This window comes from Schistocerca americana, chromosome 1 (genome assembly GCF_021461395.2).
Source record: "Schistocerca americana isolate TAMUIC-IGC-003095 chromosome 1, iqSchAmer2.1, whole genome shotgun sequence".
NCBI classification, from domain to species: domain Eukaryota; kingdom Metazoa; phylum Arthropoda; class Insecta; order Orthoptera; family Acrididae; genus Schistocerca; species Schistocerca americana.
The window spans coordinates 891,273,188-891,297,703 of record NC_060119.1 but is presented as its reverse complement, the minus strand read 5'-3'; the positions used below and the strand labels follow the sequence as shown (position 1 = coordinate 891,297,703).

General features: G+C 41.3%; 1 protein-coding gene across 2 annotated transcripts in view; it reads right to left on the bottom strand.

The window, feature by feature from the left end:
- Positions 1–18,862, bottom strand: part of LOC124614435 (annexin B9-like) — a 137,545-nt gene extending 118,683 nt beyond the window's left edge. The window contains exon 1 of one of the 2 annotated variants that reach the window (XM_047142944.1): positions 18,757–18,862. The gene's annotated coding sequence lies outside the window, so the exon portion shown is untranslated. Of the gene's footprint in view, positions 1–18,654 lie in introns of both variants that reach the window. The other variant, XM_047142943.1, reaches the window with a different exon arrangement.
- Between the last annotated feature and the right edge of the window lie 5,654 nt (positions 18,863–24,516).

The following is a 24,516-nucleotide window of genomic DNA, read 5'->3' as shown; positions in this document are numbered from 1 at the left end:
ATCGGACAACACCAGCGTCATCCACAGACAGCACTAACCGTGCCTATACTGACCGAGCAAGTGCAACAGTCATGGAACTCCTTCCCACGAACTGAAATCCGGCACCTGTACAACAGAATGCATGCATTTTTGCATGCTTACATTCAACATGCTGGAGGTTGCACTGGTGATTAAAGGACTAGCATTTCTCATTGCCAATGGCTTATCTCTCGCCTATATCTACCTGTGATCTTACAACGTTAATTTTTTGTGGGGTTTTAGGGCACAAAACATCTTAAGGTCATAAGCGCCCAGTAAAGAACCAGAGAATGCTGGGACCGCGAGGGGAAAAAACCGTTACGAGGTCCAATACAAAAGGGAAGAAAAAAGAAAACTAAAACATCAAGATGTTACGGAAGAGTAACTAAAAGACGTCGACAAGAAACCGGAGTCACCAGGTACAAATCAAGTCTCTTTCGTCATATTACTGCTTTTAAAAAACTTAAAACGCGAGCCACAGCTCGCACGTCATCTGCTAAAATGTCCGGCAAAGCGGGTGGCAGCCCGACCCTGAGACTTAACTGGCTAAAATAGGGGCACAGGATCAGGAAATGTCTGTTAATGGCTGGTTACAGGAAGGTCTAGGGGTAGCGTCTTTGATTCATAATCAAAACGTCTTCGGTCCCGGGTTCGATCCCCGCCACTGCCTAAATTTTGATAAATAATCAGCATTGGCGGCCGAAGACTTCCGGCATAAGAAGTCAGCCTCATTCTGCCAACGGCCTTGTCAAAGAGGGCGGAGGAGCGGAACAATCAGCAATGATCAAAGACATGAGGATGCAGAAGGCAATGGAAACCACTGCATTAAAGACACGTAACGTGTATCCACAGGACATGTGGCCTGTAATTGAAGAAGTGTCATGATGATCTCTCCATTGGCAAAAGATTCCGGAATAGTCCCCCATTCGGATCTCCGGGAGGGAACTGCCAAGGGGGAGGTTACCATGAGAAAAAGATTGAATAATCAACGAAAGGATAACGTTCTACGAGTCGGGGCGTGGAATGTCAGAAGCTTGAACGTGGTAGGGAAACTAGAAAATCTGAAAAGGGAAATGCAAAGGCTCAATCTACATATAGTAGGGGTCAGTGAAGTGAAGTGGAAGGAAGACAAGGATTTCTGGTCAGATGAGTATCGGATAATATCAACAGCAGCAGAAAATGGTATAACAGGTGTAGGATTCGATATGAATAGGAAGGTAGGGCAGAGGGTGTGTTACTGTGAACAGTTCAGTGACCGGGTTGTTCTAATCAGAATCGACAACAGACCAACACCGACAACGATAGTTCAGGTATACATGCCGACGTCGCAAGCTGAAGATTAACAGATAGAGAAAGTGTATGAGGGTATTGAAAGGGTAATGCAATATGTAAAGGGGGACGAAAATCTAATAGTCATGGGCGACTGGAATGCAGTTGTAGGGGAAGGAGTAGAAGACAAGGTTACAGGAGAATATGGGCTTGGGACAAGGAATGAAACAGGAGAAAGACTAATTGAGTTCTGTAACAAGTTTCAGCTAGTAATAGCTAATACCCTCTTCAAGAATGACAAGAGGAGAAGGTATACTTCGAAAAGGCCGGGAGATACGGGAAGATTTCAATTAGATTACATCATGGTCAGACAGATTCCGAAATCAGATACTGGATTGTTAGGCGTGCCCAGGAGCAGATATAGACTCCGATCACAATACAGTAGTGATGAAGAGTAGGCTGAAGTTCAAGACATTAGTCAGGAAGAATCAATACGCAAAGAAGTGGGATACGGAAGTACTAAGGAATGACGAGATACGTTTGAAGTTCTCTAACGCTATAGATACAGCAATAAGGAATAGCGCAGTAGGCAGTACAGTTGAAGAGGAATGGACATCTCTAAAAAGGGCCATCACTGAAGTTGGGAAGGAAAACATAGGTACAAAGAAGGTAGCTGCGAAGAAACCATGGGTAACAGAAGAAATACTTCATTTGATTGATGAAAGAAGGAAGTACAAATATGTTCCGGGAAAATCAAGAATAAAGAAGTACAAGTCGCTGAGGAATGAAATAAATAGGAAGTGCGGGGAAGCTAAGAAAAAATGGCTGCAGGAAAAATGTGAAGACATCGAAAATGATATGATTGTCGGAAGGACAGACTCAGCATACAGGAAAGTCAAAACAACCTTTGGTGACATTAAAAGCAACGGTGGTAACATTAAGAGTGCAACGGGAATTCCACTGTTAAATGCAGAGGAGAGAGAGCAGATAGGTGGAAAGAATACAGTTAAAGCCTCTATGAGGGTGAAGATTTGTCTGATGTGATAGAAGAAAACACAGGAGTCGATTTAGAAGAGATAGGGGATCCAGTATTAGAATCTGAATTTAAAAGAGCTTTGGAGAACTTACGGTCAAATAAGGCAGAAGGGATAGATAACATTCCATCAGAATTTCTAAAATCATTGGGGGAAGTGGCAACAAAACGACTATTCACGTTGGTGTGTAGAATATATGAGTCTGGCGATATACCATTGACTTTCGGAAAAGCATCATCCACACAATTCCGAAGACGGCAAGAGCTGACAAGCGCGAGAATTATCGCACAATCAGCTTAACAGCTCATGCATGGAAGCTGCTTACAAGAATAAAATACAGAAGAATGTAAAAGAAAATTGAGAATTCGCTAGGTGACGATTAGTTTGGCTTTAGGAAAAGTAAAGGGACGAGAGAGGCAATTCTGACGTTACGGCTAATAATGGAAGCAAGGCTAAAGAAAAATCAAGACACTTTCATAGGATTTGTCGACCTGGAAAAAGCGTTCGACAATATAAAACGGTACAAGCTGTTCGAGATTCTGAAAAAAGTAGGGGTAAGCTATAGGGAGAGACGGGTCATATACAATATGTACAGCAACCAAGAGGGAATAATAAGAGTGGACGATCAGGAACGAAGTGCTCGTATTAAGGAGGGTGTAAGACACGGCTGTAGCCTTTCGCCCCTACTCTTCAATCTGTACATCGAGGAAGCAATGATGGAAATAAAAGGAAGGGTCAGGAGTGGAATTAAAATACAAGGTGAAAGGATATCAATGATACGATTCGCTGATGACATTGCTATCCTGAGTGAAAGTGAAGAAGAATTAAATGATCTGCTGAACGGAATGAACAGTCTAATGAGTACACAGTATGGTTTGAGAGTAAATCGGAGAAAGACGAAGCTAATGAGAAGTAGTAGAAATGAGAACAGCGAGAAACTTAACGTCAGGATTGATGGTCACGAAGTCAATGAAGTTAAGGAATTCTGCTACCTAGGCAGTAAAATAACCAATGACGGACGGAGCAAGGAGGACATCAAAAGCAGACTCGCTATGGCAAAAAAGGCATTTCTGGCCAAGAGAAGTCTACTAATATCAAATACCGGCCTTAATTTGAGGAAGAAATTTCTGAGGATGTACGTCTGGAGTACAGCATTGTATGGTAGTAAAACATGGATTGTGGGAAAACCGGAACAGAAGAGAATCGAAGCATTTGAGATGTGGTGCTATAGACGAATGTTGAAAATTAGATGGACTGATAAGGTAAGGAATGAGGAGGTTCTACGCAGAATCGGAGAGGAAAGGAATATGTGGGAAACACTGATAAGGAGAAGGGACAGGATGATAGGACATCTGCTAAGACATGAGGGAATGACTTCCATGGTACTAGAGGCAGCTGTAGAGGGCAAAAACTGTAGAGGAAGACAGAGATTGGAATACGTCAAGCAAATAATTGAGGACGTAGGTTGCAAGTGCTACTCTGAGATGAAGAGGTTAGCACAGGAAAGGAACTCGTGGCGGGCCGCATCAAACCAGTCAGTAGACTGATGAAACAATTTTAAATCGTTGTCTGGAAGGACACCTGACTACACTATATTGTTGCCTTTCCCTGAGAGCTAGGGAGAGGGGCGTCTGCCCCTTGCCCTCGCGTATGGACGCCCTTGCAATCGCGGTAGCTCCATAACACCGCAAATGACAACCTTTCTCATCAACCATCAGAGTGTTTGAAGCGTTCCCTTAAGCGAAAAATTCCGCTATTAACATATACTAAGAATGAGCGTGTATTTTTTCCAGTCTACAACTTAACACCTCATTTGTGGAAGCACTGATTGTACGTAAGCGATGTGAATAGCAGCTGCAGATGCTAAGTATCACACGCACCAGCTTAATAAACGTAGCTTGAATGACTGGCGTAGCTGTTTTATTAAATGAGACACTACTTGACCGATTTTAACAGTTATAATGTCAGTCTAAAGATTCGTTAAAGGAAAAGCGGAATGTTTGAAGTATTCTGTGACATTTTTATTTTTTGTTTCAATGCCATGTGTGCCGTGGCGTAGTTCTCAACATTTGAAGTTCTTTTCACATCGGCATTCAGAACATAATGGCATAGAAACGAAACAGGGAGGGCTCGTGTTTCCTGGTCGTGAGATACTGTCACAGGATACACACAGCGTGTGGTGAAAGGATACTACTAGTTAATGACAACTGACAACTAAGTGATGTGCAGAGTAGCGGAGCTCTTACGAATGTACTGTCCGCTGCCGAGAAGAATGCGCGCGGCAGGAATTTGGCTCTGAGAAGAGTGACGTGATCTAGACACAATAGTACACTTTTCTAAAAACATTTTCGTGTATGCACTTATGTCAACATCGTAACTGATTAAGAAGTTCGAGCGACGTCAGTTTTCAAGTTTTCAGTGTCCTGATAACTTCCGAAATAACGTCAGACAAATTTTCCAGTCCTATGTCCAAGGTATCAGTGGTTCTCGTATCAGTTTATTAATACTGGTATTGTGTATGCAACTACTGGAATGTTTTTTCGTCATGGTACATGTTCTGTTTTAGTCAGTTAAAACATCGCTGATGGTAGGACTTTTTCTTTATTTTCTTGCTTTTAATGTGGATGTGATTTCTGCATGCACGTTTCACTAGAATGTTCCGTAACACTGAAACCATTAATGCCGAACTATGGATCACAACAAGGCTGACCATTAAGTCTACTGGTAAGAAGCTGTTTTTCAGACTGATATCACACCCAGCCCATGGTGAGCACAGAGGAGGAAGTGATAGGAATATTTTCCCGTTCGTCGCTTCACCTCCGGCAAGCAATCACTTCTCCTGCCTACTTTATAGCTGGAGCACTCATGAGCCATTACGATTGTTGGTTTGAAGCAAGTAGATCTATCTTAGAGGCGTGCCAAAGAATGAAGGAAGATCAGGGTTCAACGAAATACCGACATCGAGATAATTAGAGACTGAGTACAAGCTCTGAATGTTTCAAGGACGGAGAAGGGCACCGCCTGCGCCCTTTCAAAAGGTACCACCCCTGCATTTTCCTGGAGCAATTAAAGGAAATAACGCAAAACCTAAATCTAGCTGGTTGGACGCGGATCTGAACCGTCGTCCTCCGGAATGCGTGTCTCGTGTGCTAAACACAGCGCTACCTCGTTCGGTGACGGCTAAATAAGCGGAAAACTAGAAGCAGGCCTACTCCTAAAGCAACAGAAATTTAGACAAAACTAATCCATCGACCATCTGAAAAGGATATAATGGTAACGCTGCTCGGTGGGAACATTGGTATGAGATGGAACGAGGAGGTAGCAATCAGTTGAAAACTACGCGAATGAAGATACATCGTGGTAGGATGGACTAAACAGTAAGAATAACACCAAAGACCCATGTGTCACTATGGTGACCAGTCATGGGATAACGATATGTACATGTACAGATGATGACAGCATCGCTTACACAAGGGGTAGAAGGGCAGTGGACCAGCGGAGATGTCACGTGATTCATGTGAAAAAGGTGTCCGACATGAGTATGGTCGCAAGATGGGATTTAACAGACTTTGAACGCGGAATAGTAGTTGGAGCTAGACGCATGCAACATTCCATTTCGGAAATCGTTAGGGAATTAAGTATTCCAAGATCTACAGTGTCAAGAGAGTACCACCAAATTTAAGGCATTACCTCACCCCGGGCAACGCAGTGGCCGCCGGTCTTCATTTAACGACCGAAAACAGGGGCGATTGTTGTGTTGTCAGTGTTAACAGATAAGCAACACTGCATGAAATAATTGCAGAAACCAATGTGGGACATAGGACGAACGTACCCGTTAGGCCAGTGCGGCGAATTTTGGCTTTCATCGGCTATGGCAGCAGACGACCGACGTGAGTGCCTTTCGTATAGAGGTCTGCGCGGATAAGGAAAGTGCAATCCGTATCCGCACCGCATCCGCAAGGTCCTAATCCGCAACCGCATCCGCATCCGCAAGTTCCTTATCCGCATCCGCATATATTTAAGTTTTGAATGAGTAATTAATAATAATAGACAGTAGTACTTAGAACTATGGTATGTAATGACATAGTTACTGTTAGAGTGCCATTTCTGCGACAACGTAACTACTTTTGACTTCTTAAATCACAGGAAATGCTCTATACCTACTGTAAAGCAGACCATTCCAAACAGGAAAGCATTGGCGCTCCGGAGCACACACAGTAGCGGCTCGGACCTCGCGAGATTGGAAAAGTAATTTTAAAAAATGAAATTCAATGTAATAGTATTACATTGAATGTTTTAGCAAATTTGAAGTTCCACTTTTGTGTCCAGTGTAGGAATATACTTTTTTACATGCAAAACAAGCCACTGTATCTTCTATCTTTTCGTTGCCATCAAATACCTATCCGATTTTTTTCCAAATTGGCGATTTCAATTTGTTTTCCTTCACTAATGTAAAATCACCTTTTTTCACCTTACACGAAATTGTATCCATCGATATGATGTTCATTTGAATAAAGAACTCTCATTGATATTTGCTACGATGCACGTTGTCACTCGGTCACTACAAAGCGCTAACTGAAGGAGGGGGAAAATTGCAACGGGCACCTGTCTGGTAGACAGTGGGCAGGTTTGCCACCCAGAGAGCTCTTCACAGGCCACACAAAAGACACGGTCGCGGAAACGGATTAGGCGCAGGTCTCTTGGGTACAGCTACGTCGGTCGTAGCCAGGGGCTGAGGACAACGTACTTCCGCTCTACCCGGGCCCCACAAGATTCCAAGAATGTCAATAGACTTGAAGTTTTCAACTAACATTGCAACATACGTACTGGGCAGATGCCTTGCTCATTATCCGCAGATGACCCGCGGATACCCGCGCCGGTCGCGATTTTATCCGCCAAGTAACAAATACCGCGGATACCCGCTGATATATCCGCGGATATCCGCATCCGCGCAGACCTCTACTTTCGTAATAGCACGAAATCGCCTGCAGCGCCTCTCCAGGACTCTTGAGCAAGTCTGTTGGACGACTGGGAAACTATGGCTCGGTCAGATGAGTCCAGATTTCAGTTGGTAACAAGCCAATGGCCCTTATTGTCAAGACACTGAGCAAGTTGGTGGTGGTTCCATAATGATGTGGGCAGCCTTTATATGCAATTGACTGGGTCCTCTTGGTCTTTGGCCACTTTGAGACCATTTGCAGCCATTGATGGACTTCGTATTCCCAAATAACAATTGAATTTTTTATAGATGACAATGCGCCATGTCACCAGGCCACAACTGTTCGCTATTGGTTTGACGAACATTCTGTGCCGTTCGAGCGAATTATTTGACCTATCCAACACTCATGGGATATAATCGAGAGGCCAGTTCGTGAGTAAAATCCTGCGCCACCAACACGCTATTACTGGCGGCTATAGCGGCAGAATGGCTCAATATTTCTGTGGGGGGCTTCCAGCCATTTGTTGAGCCTAACCACGTCGAGTAGCTGCACTACGCCTGGCGAAAAAGAGGTTCGTCTCGATATTAAGAGGCTTCTCGCCTTAGTCTAGATTACTGAAGTAGGGATTCGCAATCAGCACTGAAGTCTGCAACATGTTTTTGTTGTAAACGTTTCCAGCGCTGTTCGCAACACTGTTTCTTGTTGAGTTCTCTTTCCACACTGGCGGCAAACTTTTCTTGTGGCGTATTCTCATCGTCTGCATCTGCATTCCTCAGAGTATTCGCATCGTCGGCTGCGCTATGTCTAGTGACGAGGAAAGTACTGATATGTGACGTTATGCCGTTAATACAGAACACTTTAGGCAAACGAAGAGAAAGGCGCAGTTACTGATGATCGGAAATATACTGTAGAAAAAGTAGCACAAATAACCTGCTACAGGAACTTTGTTACTCTTCTTTTTTCGGCAACAGGAAATTTATTTAAGAGCCTAGCATATTTACATTTTGAAACAACCCGTATCTCATACCACGTAAAGTTTACAGAGCACTGGTTGAAATAGCGGATTACGTAAATGTAATGGTAACTGCATTAAAGAAATATCTGTGACATACTTTCTTGAATGTTTTCTGTTACATTCCCAAAAACATTTATTTCGTCACTATTACTTGCTCTGAATGAGAGAAGAATCGCTACTTTTCGATGCCCTTACCAGACCCCACGCTCAATGAAGGCGCTGTTCGTCTGGAGTTCTGCTTCGAAAGCACTTTATTAATTTTGTTTTGCGTATTTGCCCTCTGGAGTGGCGAGTGTTCATAACTTGCATGTGACGTACATTGCATACGCACCACACTCTTCTATTCTCTGCCTCTTCTTCCGTCATCAGTGCCTTAGTTACTAAACCACGCGTAATGTGAATGTTGCAGTAAATCACAAGCTAGGTGAGTGTTGTCTGATATTCCGCTCACCTTACGCCGTTTCCGTTTAGGAGGGGGAGGGGGGGGGCAATTCTTGAACTTCTACTTTTAATGTTATATAACTCCCAGCGACTACGTAGAACGGTAAATGCATCAGTTTGATATCAGGGACTCAGTTCCAGAAACGACTGAGTCGACAGTCTTAAGCGGAAGATAGTTACTACCTCTGACTGGAATACATGTAACGGCACTGTTAGTGCTAAGAGGCGGTAGTATGGACCAAAACAAGAGAAAGTCTAGAAACATTGGCTTTAAAATGCGTACCTTATGAGCTATGAACACTTGCGAAGTAGAATAGGTGGGTTCCACAGTAAGGTACACAAGTGCTCATAGCTTTAGGGTATGCATTTTAGACCCCATGTTTACTAGTATTTTCTTGTTTTGTTCCTTACTACCATTTCTGAAAGTGGTCTACAGCACAATCTTAGCAACAACAGTTCCAGTATATGTATTCCAATGTTAGAGGTATCAAGACGATTTTCACTCACAACTTTCGACTCTTGTTTCCGGACCGATGCCATTAGCTCAAATTGAGTCATAAACCACGTCGGCTTGTAAACTGCTTCAGGCACACTACCGCTGCCCGTCTTACAATCCTCAAGCTGCTTCTCCCGTTGGTATTTTACAGCCAGTGATCTAATCTTCTCGTCTACCAAGTTGCTACTTGTGTGAAATGCAGCAGCAGTTTCCCATTTGCGTTTTTATAACTGGAACTTATTACACTCCATGAGCATTCCTCTTCCCTTTAATCTATATTAATTCCAAAAGTGCCCCGTCCACTCCATTGCAATAACAACGATCAGTTTAACCACAAACGCAAGCGAACCACAGAGCAACAAAACTACAGCACAAACATTACCGCCGTACAGCGGCAATGGGTCAGCTTACAGGAAACAGCTCCCTTTTATCTTTACCGACGTTACCACTGATAGCTGCTTCCGTTTTCATACATTTTTCCAACATCAGTCATGCAGAAGTTGTCGGTAACATTCTTGGAAACGCTATATGAAATATTTTGCAAACTTTGTGGATGGGCATTGGAACATTCTGGCTTATGTTAAGCGGTTATATATTCTCAGCGATTTTGAATTTACAGTTATATGAAACTGCCAGATTTGGGCACTGTTAAAGTGACAAAATAGATAATCACTTATCTCTTCGGTAACACAACGTGGTGACGACAAAATGATACAGAACCTTATGTTTGGGGGAGTTCCAGAACGAAATAGTATGAAAAGATTTCCGCTATATTTCGAAGGAATTGAACACTGAGTGGACCAAACAATTGAAGAGTCCTGTACATTCAGAGATCTCGTAAAGATAAGTGCCTCACTGAGCAATAACAATTAATGCAGTATGTCGTAAGTAAACCAATACCTATTGTAAGCTATCAACTGAATGTTTCGTATTTGCTCTTTTTCGGAAAAAGAGAACATTCCAGAGGCGCGAATTTTGATTAGGTTTTTTTTTATCGTATACTGTAAGTTACGTGATTATTTCACTAAAATACCGGTTGTGTTGTTAGTGTATTCTTATCCATTTGCTTCTCTACTAACTAGGCAGAGTGAAAAGTTCGGAAATAAGTGAAAAGTTCATATAGTGCAGGTTCAGTTCTTTGTTTGCTTTAGTTTCGTCAGGTAAATAATACAGATTTAATCGTTTCTATTTCTCCGGGATTTTGAATATTAATTGAGTAGTCTACGAAATTATTTAATTTAGATCAAAGCTAAAATTTGTTGGCATGAGCGATAAGTGTATGACTTTCCGCAGTACTGTTAATTCCGGGGCGGTGGTGTGAGGGTTGTCGCAGATTTTTTCAAGTGGGTGACTGCAGCAGTGTGGGAATCGGGGAAATAAACGAGGCTCACTGGCTGTTTAGGATCTGCTGTAGAGAGAGGAAGATAATGGAACAGGAGGAGAAGATGGTTGCCCTTCAGGCGGGACTAGATAATGTAAAACAAGATCTAGAAAGGTTAAGGGGATTAAGGGAAAAGAGAAGTGGGAAATGACAGGTTATAGAAGAAATAGGAATAGGACTTTCTCAGTGTTGTCAAGGTAGAGAACAGGTTTAATCTGTTGTCACAATTGGAAACTGATGGGCCCAAAGCTCAATACGTGGTATTAATACTAGGAACAAGAACAGTCTACACAAATACCTAAAATCATTTATCTTGGTCCAAAAAGGGGTCCAATATTCAGGAACACACATTTTCAACAAATTGCCAGGATTCAAACTTGGTTTCAGATAAAGCACAGTTTAAACAGAGTTTGAAAGACTTTTTGATAGCTAGCACCTACGAATACCGTAACTGGGACTGTTCGACCACCTTAAGTAAAATGTGTTAGCTTTCCGTTTTGACAGTACTTTGTCACGACACTCAATTTGTGTGATAAATTTATTAAAAATGCATAACTGTGTTTCATTCTGACATTGTGTAAATGTTAGCAGTTCCACTTTAATGTAATGTATTGACCTATTTTGACTATCTCCTGACAAATGATCAGGTTAATAAGTATTATTTCCTGATATTCTATGTTGTACTATCTGACTTGTTCCACACCCACGAGAATCTGCTCATTTTTGGGTCCATGGAATGAAAACTATCTAATCTAATATATTTGAATCATGTCAAGATAACTATCCAGAGAATGAATATAATGTTTAAAGATCACTTCTGCATTACTGTTTCAAATATGTTAAAATTGCCTGCACAGTCCGGTCCTGAAAAAATTGAAACATCAGTGACAAGAATTATAAAAAAAGAATTTAATGAAAACTGGACTAGTACGAAACAAATGGTGCCGCATTCAGCATCATAACAGAAAATTTTCAACTCTTAGAAACGCAAGAAATGCAGTAAAAAACTAATTCTAGACATTGAATGACTTTTCAGAGCTTGTACTTGTGTTTATTTCACCTTATAATGTCCGAACTTCGTTTTAACATCTTTTATTACCAAAAATGCAAATAGTGATCTTAGGAAAAGTACATAGTTATACATCCTGGACAGAAATTTTATTTTGCCATCGTTAAATGGCTAAGCAGGGATGGCTAGAGGCTTATCTCACAAGGGGTAAGATAGATACTGCCTACAGGAAAATTAAAGAGACCTTTGGAGAGAAAAGAGAACCACTTGTATGAATAGCAAGAGCTCAGATGGAAACTCAGTTCAAAGCAACGAAGGGAAAGCAGAAAGGTGGAAGGAGTATATAGAGGGTGTATACAAGGGCGACGTACTTAACAATATTATGAAAATGGAAGCGGAGGTAGATGAAGATGAAATGGGAGATCCGATACTGCGTGAAGAGTTTGACAGAGCACCGAAAGACCTGAGTCGAAACAAGGAGTAGACAACATTCCATCAGAACTACTGATAGCCTTGGGAGAGCCAGTCCTGACAAAACTACCATCTGGTGAGCAAGATGTATGAGACCAGCGAAATACCCTCAGACTTCAAGAATATAATACTTCCAATCCCAAAGGAAGCAGGTGCTGACATGTGAAAATTACCGAACAATCAGTTTAATAAGTCACGGATGCAAAATACTAAATCGAATTCTTTACAGACGAATGGAAAAACTGGTAGAAGCCGACCTCGGGGAAGATCAGATTGGATTACGTAGAAATGTGGGTTCACGTGAGGCAATACTGACCCTACGACTTATCTTAGAAGCTAGATTAAGAAAAGGCAAACCTAAGTTTCTAGCATTTGTAGACTTAGAGAAAGCTTTTGACAATATTGACTGGAATACTCTTTCAAATTCTGAAGGTGGCAGGGGCAAAATACAGGGAGCGAAAGGCTATTTACAATTTGTACAGAAACCAGATGGCAGTTATGAGTCGAGGGACATGAAAGGGAAGCAGTGGTTGGGAAGCGGGTGAGACAGGGTTGTGGCCTCTCCCCGATGTTATTCAATCTGTATATTGAGCAAGCAGTGAAGGAAACAAAAGAAAAATTCGGAGTAGGTATTAAAATCCATGAAGAAGAAATAAAAACTTTGAGGATCGCCAATGACATTGTAATTCTGTCAGAGACAGCAAAGGACTTGGAAGAGCAGTTGAATGGAATGGATAGTGTGTTGAAAGGAGGATATAAGATGAACATCAACAAAAGCAAAACGAGGATAATGGAATGTAGTCGAATTAAGTCGGGTGATACTGAGGGAATTAAATTAGGAAATGACACTTAAAGTAGTAAAGGAGTTTTGCTATTTGAGGAGCAAAATAACTGACGATGGTCGAAGTAGAGAGGATATATAATGTAGAGTGGCAATGGCAAGGAAAGCGTTTCTGAAGAAGAGAAATTTGTTAACATCGAGCATAGATTTAAGTGTCAGGAAGTCGTTTCTGAAAGTATTTGTATGAAGTGTAGCCATGTATGGAAGTGAAACGTAGACGATAAATAGTTTCGACAAGAAAATAGAAGCTTTCGAAATGTGGTGCTACAGAAGAATGCTGAAGATTAGATGGGTAGATCACATAACTAATGAGGAGGTATTGAATAGGATTGGGGAGAAGAGAAGTTTGTGGCACAACTTGACTAGAAGAGGAGATCGGTTGGTAGGACACGTTCTGAGGCATCAAGGGATCACCAATTTAGTATTGGAAGGCAGCGTGGAGGGTAAAAATCGTAGAGGGAGACCAAGAGATGAATCCACTAAACAGATAGAGAAGGATGTAGGTTGCAGTAGGTACTGGGAGATGAAGCTTGCACAGGATAGAGTAGCATGGAAAGCTGTATCAAACCAGTCTCAGGACTGAAGACCACAACAACATGTTTAACCTTAAAACACCCAAGGGGGGTGGGGGAGACACTACATTGTTACTGAACCATCGTACATTTTATAACATTTTACTCCAAGGGATTTATTTTTATGCACTTAACTACAATTACAACGTCTCCAATGGTGTATCACGAAGGAAGTACAAAATGTGCTGACAATACCAGACTGGCGAGAACCGCGAATTTATACCAACTTAAATTTTACGAAGCATTAAAAACCTAGAGTTAAAAACTATAATTGTAATATGAAAATTTATTCAGGCGTTTGAAAAGAAAAGGGCCAAGTATGTTATCCATCTCTTATCTTTTTTAACAGCTGAAAATGCTTCACCCTCTCATATATTTGGCACAAAGGCGATCGAGCGCCAGAATTGTTACACAACCGTTAATCTGGGGTGGCCTCCAGGGGGAAATAGTTTCGATAATCGTCAGCTCCTCAGAATTCCGATGTTTTCCACTCATTGCGTGTACAATCAGAAGAAGCATTGAGGAACTGCTCTTAATTCCAATGACTTTGTTTAAAGGCGTGTGGCTGCTCTGTCTTAGAGAAGCGTTACATCGGCGAGAGGGCACTGGTATCCCTTGTAACCAACAATCACCTACAACTGCTTGTATCTGCTGCTTGTTGCGCATGTGTCACAGGTAGCCCAGGACGCTAACGTTCTACTTGTGTTGAATGAAATATTTTTCTCAGTATCGCTATAAGAGTAACTGCGGACTTGCAGATGCAATTTTGGCCCCAGCTTCGATCCAAAATAATGGGCGCTATTGAGTTTCAAGGGATTTTTCAGTCAAATGATTAATCTTCAGCCCACGATAGGGTCACGCACCGCCCTATCATCCGTCAGAACCGACCGACACCCTGACGCACGCGCACAAAAAAAGCCGTATCTGCTAATGGGTGTTGACGTATTCAAACCTAACATGTGTATGTGTTTGCAAGTGAAAGGTAGCATATATACAAGAGAAAGCATGACAATTCTGATACGTGTAATTATTTTGAAGTAAAGGTTAGGTGGTTTTATGGATTGAAAGCTACTGACAAAGGACCAATGTGTGCCGTGATGAATATGCCACGCCTACCTTGTAAAATCGACAAGTATGCAGGATTTATTGGAGCTACTGTGGAATCTGTTGCATGTGAGTTAATAAAGGGTGCTGCAAACGAAGCTGTTGAAATAAATGATGGTATGACTGACATACCACTAGCTTTTGACGGCTCTTGGCAGAAGCGCGGCTACAATTCTAAGAATTCTTTTGCTACGATGACCAGTGTGGATACTGGAAAGGTAATAGATTTCCAGATTTTAACAAAATATTGTTATAAGTGTAAATCATGGAATCAAGAAGAGCATATCTGTGACAAACTATAAATTAACAAGTACGGAGGCCTCTGCAGCTATTGAAATTTTTAGTCGATCTGAACGAAAGGGGATTGTGTTAGACTAAGTTCTAAGTTCTTAGGTGATGGAGACTCGAAAGCATATAATAGTGTAGTAGCCGCTCAGATTTATGGTGAGAAGATTATCACAAATCTGGAATGTTTTGGTCATGTCCAGAAGAGGATGGGCAACAGGTTGACGAATCTGAAACAAAGTTTGTGAGACAAGAAACTTTCTGATGGCAAAACCATAAGAGGCAGGCTGACAGACAAAATGACTGATGAACTACATCAGTATTATGGGTGGCCATTAGAAATAATACTAAGAATTTGTTGAAAATGAAGGCAGTATGGGCTACCTTCTTCCACAGACTGGCAACCGATGAAAAACCAGTACACCACCTTTGCCCTCCTGGACCTGATTCATTCTACAATTGCCGTAATGCCCAGTACTCAGTTCACACAGCCATAAACATTCCATCCCAGCAGCAGTCATGGATATCTAAAGACTATTTACAGAGACCTGGCAAAACCCGAATTACTGAAGAAGTGTCTGCGTGGTCAGACTCAAAATCCAAAGAGTCGTTCAATAATCTTATATGGACTCGCTTACCAAAAAATGTTTTTGTTGGAATGAAGACACTCAACTGGGGTCAGTGCTGCTGTTATTGCTTTTAATGATGGCAACACTGGTAGGGTGTAAGTGCTACAGCACATGAGAATTAATCCTGGAACAAACTGCATCAGAGAAACTGAACGCATGGACAACGTTCGCATTGATAATGCAGAGTATGCAGCACAGTTGGCCACTAAGGAGTCCAGACAGAAGAAAAACTTGGAAAAAGATGAAGAGGATGATATACAGTATGGTGCAGGGTGCATCTGAGTGACTAAAAATAAAAAAAATTAAGCATATATTAAGCGATTTACTGTCTTTTGGAACTATAGAAGCCGTTCTTGAAAATTTACATTTTCTGTTCCATTTTTCCCTAAATCTCGGAAACCACTTCGAGTAGATTATTCAAATTTTCAGGTAGTAATAATATGCATATTCTGAGTCTACTTAACTAAAAGAACAATGTTATGGATAATTAAAATTATTTAGGATAACTTACAAAAAGTACACAAAATTTTAATAGTGTAATTAAAAAATTATATTTCCGAAAGCAGTGGCTGAAATGCAATTATTGTACTTCAGTAGACTCAGAACATACAGTTTAATGTTAATAGCTACAGTGGTTCCTGAAATACAGGGAAACCAAGTCACTAAATTTAACATTGTCGGGATAGGGCTTTCCAGCTCCCCTTAATGTCATCACTGTTTGCGTAATATAATTTTTGGTTTTGTGTGTGATTTTGACAAACCATATGATCAGTAGTTTTAGCAATAAACTTAAGTAAATAAAATAAGTTTCTACACTGTAGATATCGTTTACGTTGATTTTAGACCTGAAAATTTACCTTCGAAAATTTCTTTTCTACAAGCCAATGTATGAAATCCTTAGTATTTTCATGAGTACATGAGCATTGCCTATATTGTTATTGATGCCACAGTTCTTTATTATCCTATCTGGATTGTTTGAATTTTTTTTATTTCCATGTCTAAAGTGGACTAATTTTGAACAATATTTTATATTCACTGAAAAACGATTTAGGCGAACCGAACAATGATAACTTGAGTTTACTACAGTATAGTAGCACAGTACAGTAATAATCTAGAACCGAGTTTAAACAGCGCTGAAGAAAAATGTCAAAATTTAATTTTTCAGAATTTCACACTAAATGTGAATGCTTTTTCTGTAATGCCTGTAAAGTGCCATGAAGGTTCAACGGCGGAAGCTTCAAAGAGCGATCTGTCAAATGTTCTGAAAGTACACGCAGTGACAATGTGGGCAGCATCAGAATTCTGAGAGATACTGACAATTAGAACGATTCCTAGCCTGAAGGTTAACTGCAGTTTACGTGCGGTTACTTGTATAACAATTATTGCGATCGAGCGGTTCTCTGCCAAATGTGTGGAAGTGTGAACTATTTTGAACTGTTAAAAAGGAGGTTATCTACTTTTATAAAGATACATACTTACTCATTTCGGAAGACCAAATGATTCATGCCGTTGGGGTTTACCGTTATCTGTTAAAACTGACTCCGAGGAAGTAAAACGTTTTCATAATTTTATAACTTTTGAAACTACTTTTTTCCAAAATAGGCATCCTACGTAATACGGAGTGTTTCTAAACAAACCAGTTTCTATATGATTATTTCTGAATTAGGATATAATCAATCCGCATCCGTGGAAGAGGACGCCCGATTGGAAAATGGCAAGCGACGCTATTGCCACTAATAGCAATATCCACTGCCCCACAGAATACGGGTCCTTTACGGTGAGCCTTCTGACTGTAGAGACAAACCATTTGGTCAACCAGATACCAAGATCACGCAAGTGCGTCAGCAGCACAGAGCAGTTGTTCGGTGAGGTGACAAGGACACTAGATAGCTCGTACGGGAAATGGCCATCAGCGAAAGGATTTTTCCTGTCACGCGCGGCTCAGTGACAACAGGTTGCCGTGCAACAAAATGGCCCCAAGCTTGCAAAAGATTTTCTCCAGTGCCAGTTCGGCCATTAAATTTACGCGTGACTATAGCTTTGGTGACAAACATAAATTCGTGTGTTGAAAAGGCAACGATGTGTCGGATTCACTCTTATTCTGTTGTGTAAACGTTGGGTGTATCTCTAGACTAACTTTTCATATCTTTGTCACTGAACTCCAAAGAAATTGCTAGGACTCGCGGAGTAAAAATTACACAACACTTGCAATGAACGAAAGTTTCCTCGATGACTCCTCTGGTTCCCTGGTACAAGTGCAGTCTGCTCTGCTAAACTGAGTGTCCGACATACGCAAATTACAAATGAGAGGTGCTAATACACAAAACGGGACCTTGTATATGTCATAAGTAGAACTTTTAATGCTTATCTTTTATGAAGACGCAATACTACAATAAGTCCGAACAGAACTCAACAACAGGATTAAAGCCTCCACGTCCATCCCACTCAGAAGTACGGAGTGGTCCTTGTTAATGGTGACTACTTCCTTAGGCTACACAACATAGAAGATGATTCAACAGTTTGCCTCTCCGTCCGAAAGCGGGTGCATTGAAATGTTAACGTCGACAACTCACTATGACACTCGTGTGACGCATACCAACACGTGAGTATGTTTCCCAGTCCTACGTCACACCACGTCACCAAAGCGAGGCTCACATGCATCAAGGCCTATTCCGAAAACTGTGGGTGACGCCGGCGAAAGTAGAACAACAGATCGATGCTTGCTGGGGCACGTGATGCTGACGTACAGCCGGAGCACTCTGTGTATCCAAAATTACACAGTGGCAGCTTGCTCTGTTTGCATCAACAGGCTGAGACACGTACTTCATTCAACCAAGTTCGCTTCTGAACAATTCAAACGCGATTTTAGTCACGTAACCCTCGCTAACAACAGATTGAAATCAGTAACCTGTTGCAGTAATTGCCGGCTGATATGATACTCTATCCCCTCCCCTCCCTTCTCCTCCCCTCCCTCCCCTCTCCTCTCACCATCTCTCTCTCTCTCTCTCTCACACACACACACACACACACATACACACACACAAACGAGAGAGAGAGAGAAGAGGAGAAGAAGAAGAAGATACTAAACATCGGCTTGTTACGTAGATGGTCCAAATGTCAAGTACAAGCAATCCATATACGATACTTACAAATCTGAACAAGTATCCCAATGCTCGTCGGTTGGCACAAACTCTTGCGAGATGAGCCTTATTAAGCACACAACTGACAGCGACGTCTACGTAGCAACTTACTAGTATACACAGCTCCGCCCACGTCTTACACAGTCCGTAGCTGCTCCGCAACTGTTATGTGACAGCGCACGACGGCGTCTCCTGGCACTACGCCGGCGCTGCAGAGGGCAGCAGTGTTGCCAACTGCCGCGAAGCGTTCAGACACCACTTGGCGATAGCCGATGCGGAGTGCGCTCTACTATAGGAAGCACAGTTTCCTCCTTGCCGACGCGTTTTCACTGAAATCTGGAACCGATCCCGGCAGCACTGTCTAGATAAATGAACACTACCTTATGTCAGTAACAAGTCTGATTGCGACACCTCCTCGAAAAGTTCGCTGACGTAGAAGACACGGTTGTTCACAAAAAAAAGTGGTCGGTTTACGGTATCTACCGGCAGCTACTTCAGATACCTACTGCGAATCACATCAATTGTCGGTGTAAAGTATCTACAGATTCTTCAGATAAGCGAAATAAATGAATGAATACATGAATGAAAGCTCATTTTCTCCTTCAGCAGTTAAACATCACAGTGACTCAGCAAACAATTTATGTGCAGTTGTTATTTTATGCTGTACTAGTGTTTCCCCTATCGACGTTTATTATTCATCCTCAGATTATTTTACAATGACAGTATTATCGTCTGTTATACACAACAATAAAACAATAAATACATCCATGAATATATAATTACAGGACTACTTTTACAAAGTTTAAGACATTGGACATCTATAACGATACTCTTCAACCCATCTTGCGGTGTACGGTGGAGGTTACTACTATCATTTCCCCCTTTTCCAGTCACAACTGTTGCGCGGGATTAATGGCTCCACAAGAGCTCGAAGTTATCTGATTCTATCTTCAAAGTCATTTCGCGAGATGTATGACGAAAGGAATATGGTACATGCCTTGTTCCCGTTGGGAAGTGCGTTTTCGGAATTCCAACTGTAAACATCCCCATGGCCGATGTTTGAAATGGAGTTGAATTAGTACCACTTTTATGCTTTTATGTGACTTGACCAAACGAACCTGTACGAAACGTACTGCTCTTCTTTGTATCTTCTCTCTTTTGTCTAATAGATCTACCTGGTCTGGATCCCACAGACATCAATGGCACCTACTCACAATAATCGGTCTCAAGAGGGTTATTAAACTACCGGTAAATTTTCTGTGGCTGAACTATCTTGCTTTAAAATTTTTATCCGCCGGATCTCCGTCGGCATCGGTCTTTCCTAGAAGTGTTTCTATATGGTCGCTCCATTTCAGGTCGCTATGGATGTTTGCTCCTAGACATTTTATGACTCTGACTGTTCCCAATGAATTGCCGACTGTGTAATCTCAGTATACGAAAGACTGAGTCATCATCGCCCAGAAGAAACCGCTAAGGATAGAAACTTGAAATTTGGAGAAGTTATGGATCTTATACTGTAGGCGTCGTTTACGAAGGGATTTTTCGAAATTCGAACCCTAAAGGGTGAAATAGGGGTTGAGGGTTTTTTGAAAAATGTCGCTATTAAGGCAATTTTGAAGCTAGACAGGTTTTCGGCCAGAATAAGGAAATAAGTGTTTCAGCACTTTTGGAAATTTAACTTTGTAGTGATGAAATAGTGGGTGAAAGCTTTTTCTGAAAGTGTATCATTATTAAAGAACTAGTAAAGTCTTTTTAAAGCCATATCTATGGACATTAGTATTTGACTTTTCGCAAATAAAAATACGTTTTTCGGTTTTTTTTGGAAACTGAACCTCTAAGGAGGTGAAATAGGGTCAGACTGATTCACTGACTCATCATCGCCCAGCCGAAACCGCCAAGGATAGAAAGTTGACGTTTGGAGAGGGTGTGGTCTTATACGGCAGGCGTCGTTTAAGAAGGGATTGTCCGAAACTCCATCCGTAAGAGGGTGAAATAGGGGATGAAAGGCTTTAGGAAAGTATGTTGCTATTAAGGGAATTTTGAAGCCAGAACTACGAAAACTGGTATCTGGTTTCTCAGTCAGAAAATTAACAAAATACATGTTTTAGCATTTTTGGAAATTTAAGCACTAAAGGAGTAAAACAGTGGGTGAAAGTGTTTTTGAAAATAAATAATTACTAAAGAACTATTAAAGGATTTTTAAGGCTACATCTGTGACAACTGATACTCGGCTTTTCGTTTAGAAACAAAAAAAATATATTTTTCAATATTCCCGGTATTCAACCCCTACCTAAATGAGCGCAATAGGGGATGGAAATTTTTACGAAAATATTTCATTTCCGAGGAAATGTCAGCTTCGGCGACTGTTGTAAATATAATACAGTGTTTGTTTTCCATAGAGGTATGTTCCGTCTACGCAATTGATTGAAGACAGTTTGTTTATTGCCATACGCATTTCACTTCTTTTATTTGTGCAGCATCTTCAGTGGCCTGTAATACATGTTCCTTTTCATACATATGATAAGTGTATTACGTGGTAGTTACAATACGTTACTGTGTAACATTTTTGGATGTTTTTCTCTTTTTTTCAGGTTAGAATCAAATTCACGACGGAAAACAGAAAAAAATGTTCGTTTTCTTTATCGGTGCCATTGCTCTGCTTTGTGTCAACACCACTAGCACTCAAAAATGGCTCTGAGCACTATGGGACTTAACAGCTGTGGTCATCAGTCCCCTAGAACTTAGAACTACTTAAACCTAACTAACCTAAGGACATCACACACATCCATGCCCGAGCCAGGATTCGAACCTGCGACCGTAGCAGTCACACGGTTCCGGACTGCGCGCCTAGAACCGCGAGACCACCGCGGCCGGCACCACTAGCACTGTAGCACTGTTGTGAGATACTCGTCGACTAAGCAACTGAAGAACGCTTCCTTAGCCTCATGCTGTGCACACCATTGGATACCTCCAGTACGCTCCTTGTTGCGATTAGAAGCCAATATTGTGGCTGCATGGCAGACAATACACGGGGCGTTGAATGCTGTAAACGTCATTGGCCTTTTGCGACCTCGCACTCTATGGGTTCCTTGTGAGTATTTCGAGATGAAGAACCAAAGGTTTGGAAACGAATAATTTATGCAATGCGTCGTATTTATAGCACGCAAGTTGATTGCGATCCACTAGGATGACTGTACAGTATGCAGCTGTAATTATTGCTATTCTGATCAGATGAAGCGCCATCTGTCGGACATTTTTTGAACTTTTGTATTTTTTTTTTTTTTTTTGGTTCTAATAAAACCCCATGTCATTCCAAGCATGTGTGTCAATTTCTACCTCTCTATCTACATTATTCCGTGAATTATTCAGTTTTCAAATTTAACTGACTTTTTGATCACCCGGTATATAAACCGCTCCCTAGTGTGACATATGTATCTATACTTATTAAAGGCATTGTCCTGACTGACTGACTTGTCAACTTTCCAACAAACCCGCCAAGGGCAGAAACTTAAAATTTGCAGAGGATGTTGATATGTCCGCAGCTCGTGGTCGTCCGGTAGCGTTCTCGCTTCCCGCGCCCGGGTTCCCGGGTTCTATTCACGGTGAGGTCAGGGATTTTCTCTACCTCGTGATGACTGGGTGTTGTGTGATGTCCTTAGGTTAGTTAAGTTTAAGTAGTTCTAAGTTCTAGGGGACTGATGACCGTAGATGTTAAGTCCCATAGTGCTCAGAGCCATTTTTGATGTTGATATGAGCACTGTAGGCGCCGTTTAAGAGGGGTTTTGCGAAATTCCACATCCTAGAGTGTGAAATAATGAACGAGAGACTTTTTGAAAATATGTTGGTATTAAGATAATTCTGAAGCTAGAACTATGAATATTGGTATTTGGTTTCTTGGTAAGAAATAAAGAAATGCATGTTTCAGCATTTTTCGAGGTTCAACCACTAAGAGGGTAAAATAGTGGGTGAAAGTTTTTTGAAAATAAACAATTATAGTAGTACCCCTACAGCATTTTTACAGCTACGTCTATAAAAATAGGTATTTGACTTCTCGGTTAGAATTTAAAAAACTACGTGTTCCAGTGCTTCTGGAATTCAACACCTAATGAGATGAAAATTTTTAAGAATATATTTCGTTGTACTAAAACTTTTTAAGGCTAAACCGATGAAAATTGGTATTTGATTTCTCGGTTAGATGTACAGAAATAAGCGTTAAGGGATGAAAGTTTCTGTGGAAATATCACCACAAGAACTCAAAAGACATGATAAACAAATGCTTCAGACTTATGCTACCAGAATCTCTTTTAGTTATAAGTACATTCGGAAAAGACCCATGCTTCTATGGCCTTAATTAGCCTGAATAGTTTAGAAGGTTTAGCAATTTGAGAACAGCATAAAAATTTGGTAATAGAAAATAAAAATATCTGTGCAGACCATACAGTGTACGCGAGCGAAGTAGCGGGCGCTAAGTTAAAATTAAATAAAAATGACTCTAAATTAAGCGATCGGGGTAGCGCATTGGTTAGCGCACTGAACTTGTATTCGGGAGGAGGGCAGTTGAAACACGTGTCCGGCCACCCTCATTTAGGTTTTCCGTGATTTCCCTAAATCTCTAAATCGCTTAGGGCTAATGCCTGGACGGTTCCTTCGAAGGGGGTACGGCCGTTTTCCTTCTCCATCCTTCCACAATCCGAACTTGTGCTCCGTCTCTAATGACTTCGTTGTTGACGGGATGTTGAACACTAATCTTCTCCTCCTCTACAGTATCTTAATATGCACTTGAGTGCGGCATTTGCATATTAAATAAAAATGATTAGGAGTTTCAGCAGGAAGAATTCAGGATTAGCTATAGACGTTAATTTGTAGAAGCAAAGTTCCTTTGGACGACGGTAGTTCAAATAAATATACAAATTACATTTATTCATAAGAGAAGAAAATAATAATTTGCCCATTATCAATTACAAAACTCTTGGGGTTGCTATCAAAGTGTTTAGATCGTGGATGCTATGGGGCAAACACAACTGGCAGGCGAACTTAGATGAAAGTGCATTTTACTGGGTGGTCATCAGGCTGCCTTCCCTTTCAAACGACGTGGTTCCGTTTGAAGTCACGAAGGATTTTCTCATTTTGTGGTATACGCACAGTAGCTACGTCAGAAGCCGCCTTTTATTTCTCCAGTACGTTCAAATGGTTCAAATGGCTGTGAGTACTATGGGGCTTAACTTCTGAGGTCTTCAGTCCCCTACAATTTAGAACTACTTAAACCTAACTAACCTAAGAACATCACGCACACCCATGCCCGAGGCAGGATTCGAACGTGCGACCGTAGCGGTCGCGCGGTTCCAGACTGTAGCGCCTAGAACCGCTCGGCCACAACGGCCGGCTGCCCAGTACGTGCTACCCTCTAGCAGCTACAGGTTGAACTAATTCATATGTTTAAAATCTTAGCACTTCGATGGGCAAACGCAAGAACCATTTTTGTATGCCGTGCACGATTTTCTTTGTTTTCAAATTGTGATTGAATTTATCTCTTTAAGGCGTCTGCGCATAGATTAGAACTGCCCTGTTCAAATTTATACTCTGTGTATTGCGATAATAATTAAAGTTTTTTGTTTAGTTACGTAATTATTGTGGTGTTTCTTTTTAAACCATTGTGGCTCTAAGGGCAACATTACTAGCTGTGAAAGGTTATTATATTTCCAGTTTCACACGATGTACTTTCGCAGAATAAAGGAAGAGGAAATTCTGGCATGCCGTTTGGAAGGGATTTCTTCTGATGCCGACTCAGATATTGACGGTGAAAGTGGAGATGATGTGCTAGCTGAAGGCAGTGATCTCGATTTGTCGAAGGTGCGGTATAACAAATAAATT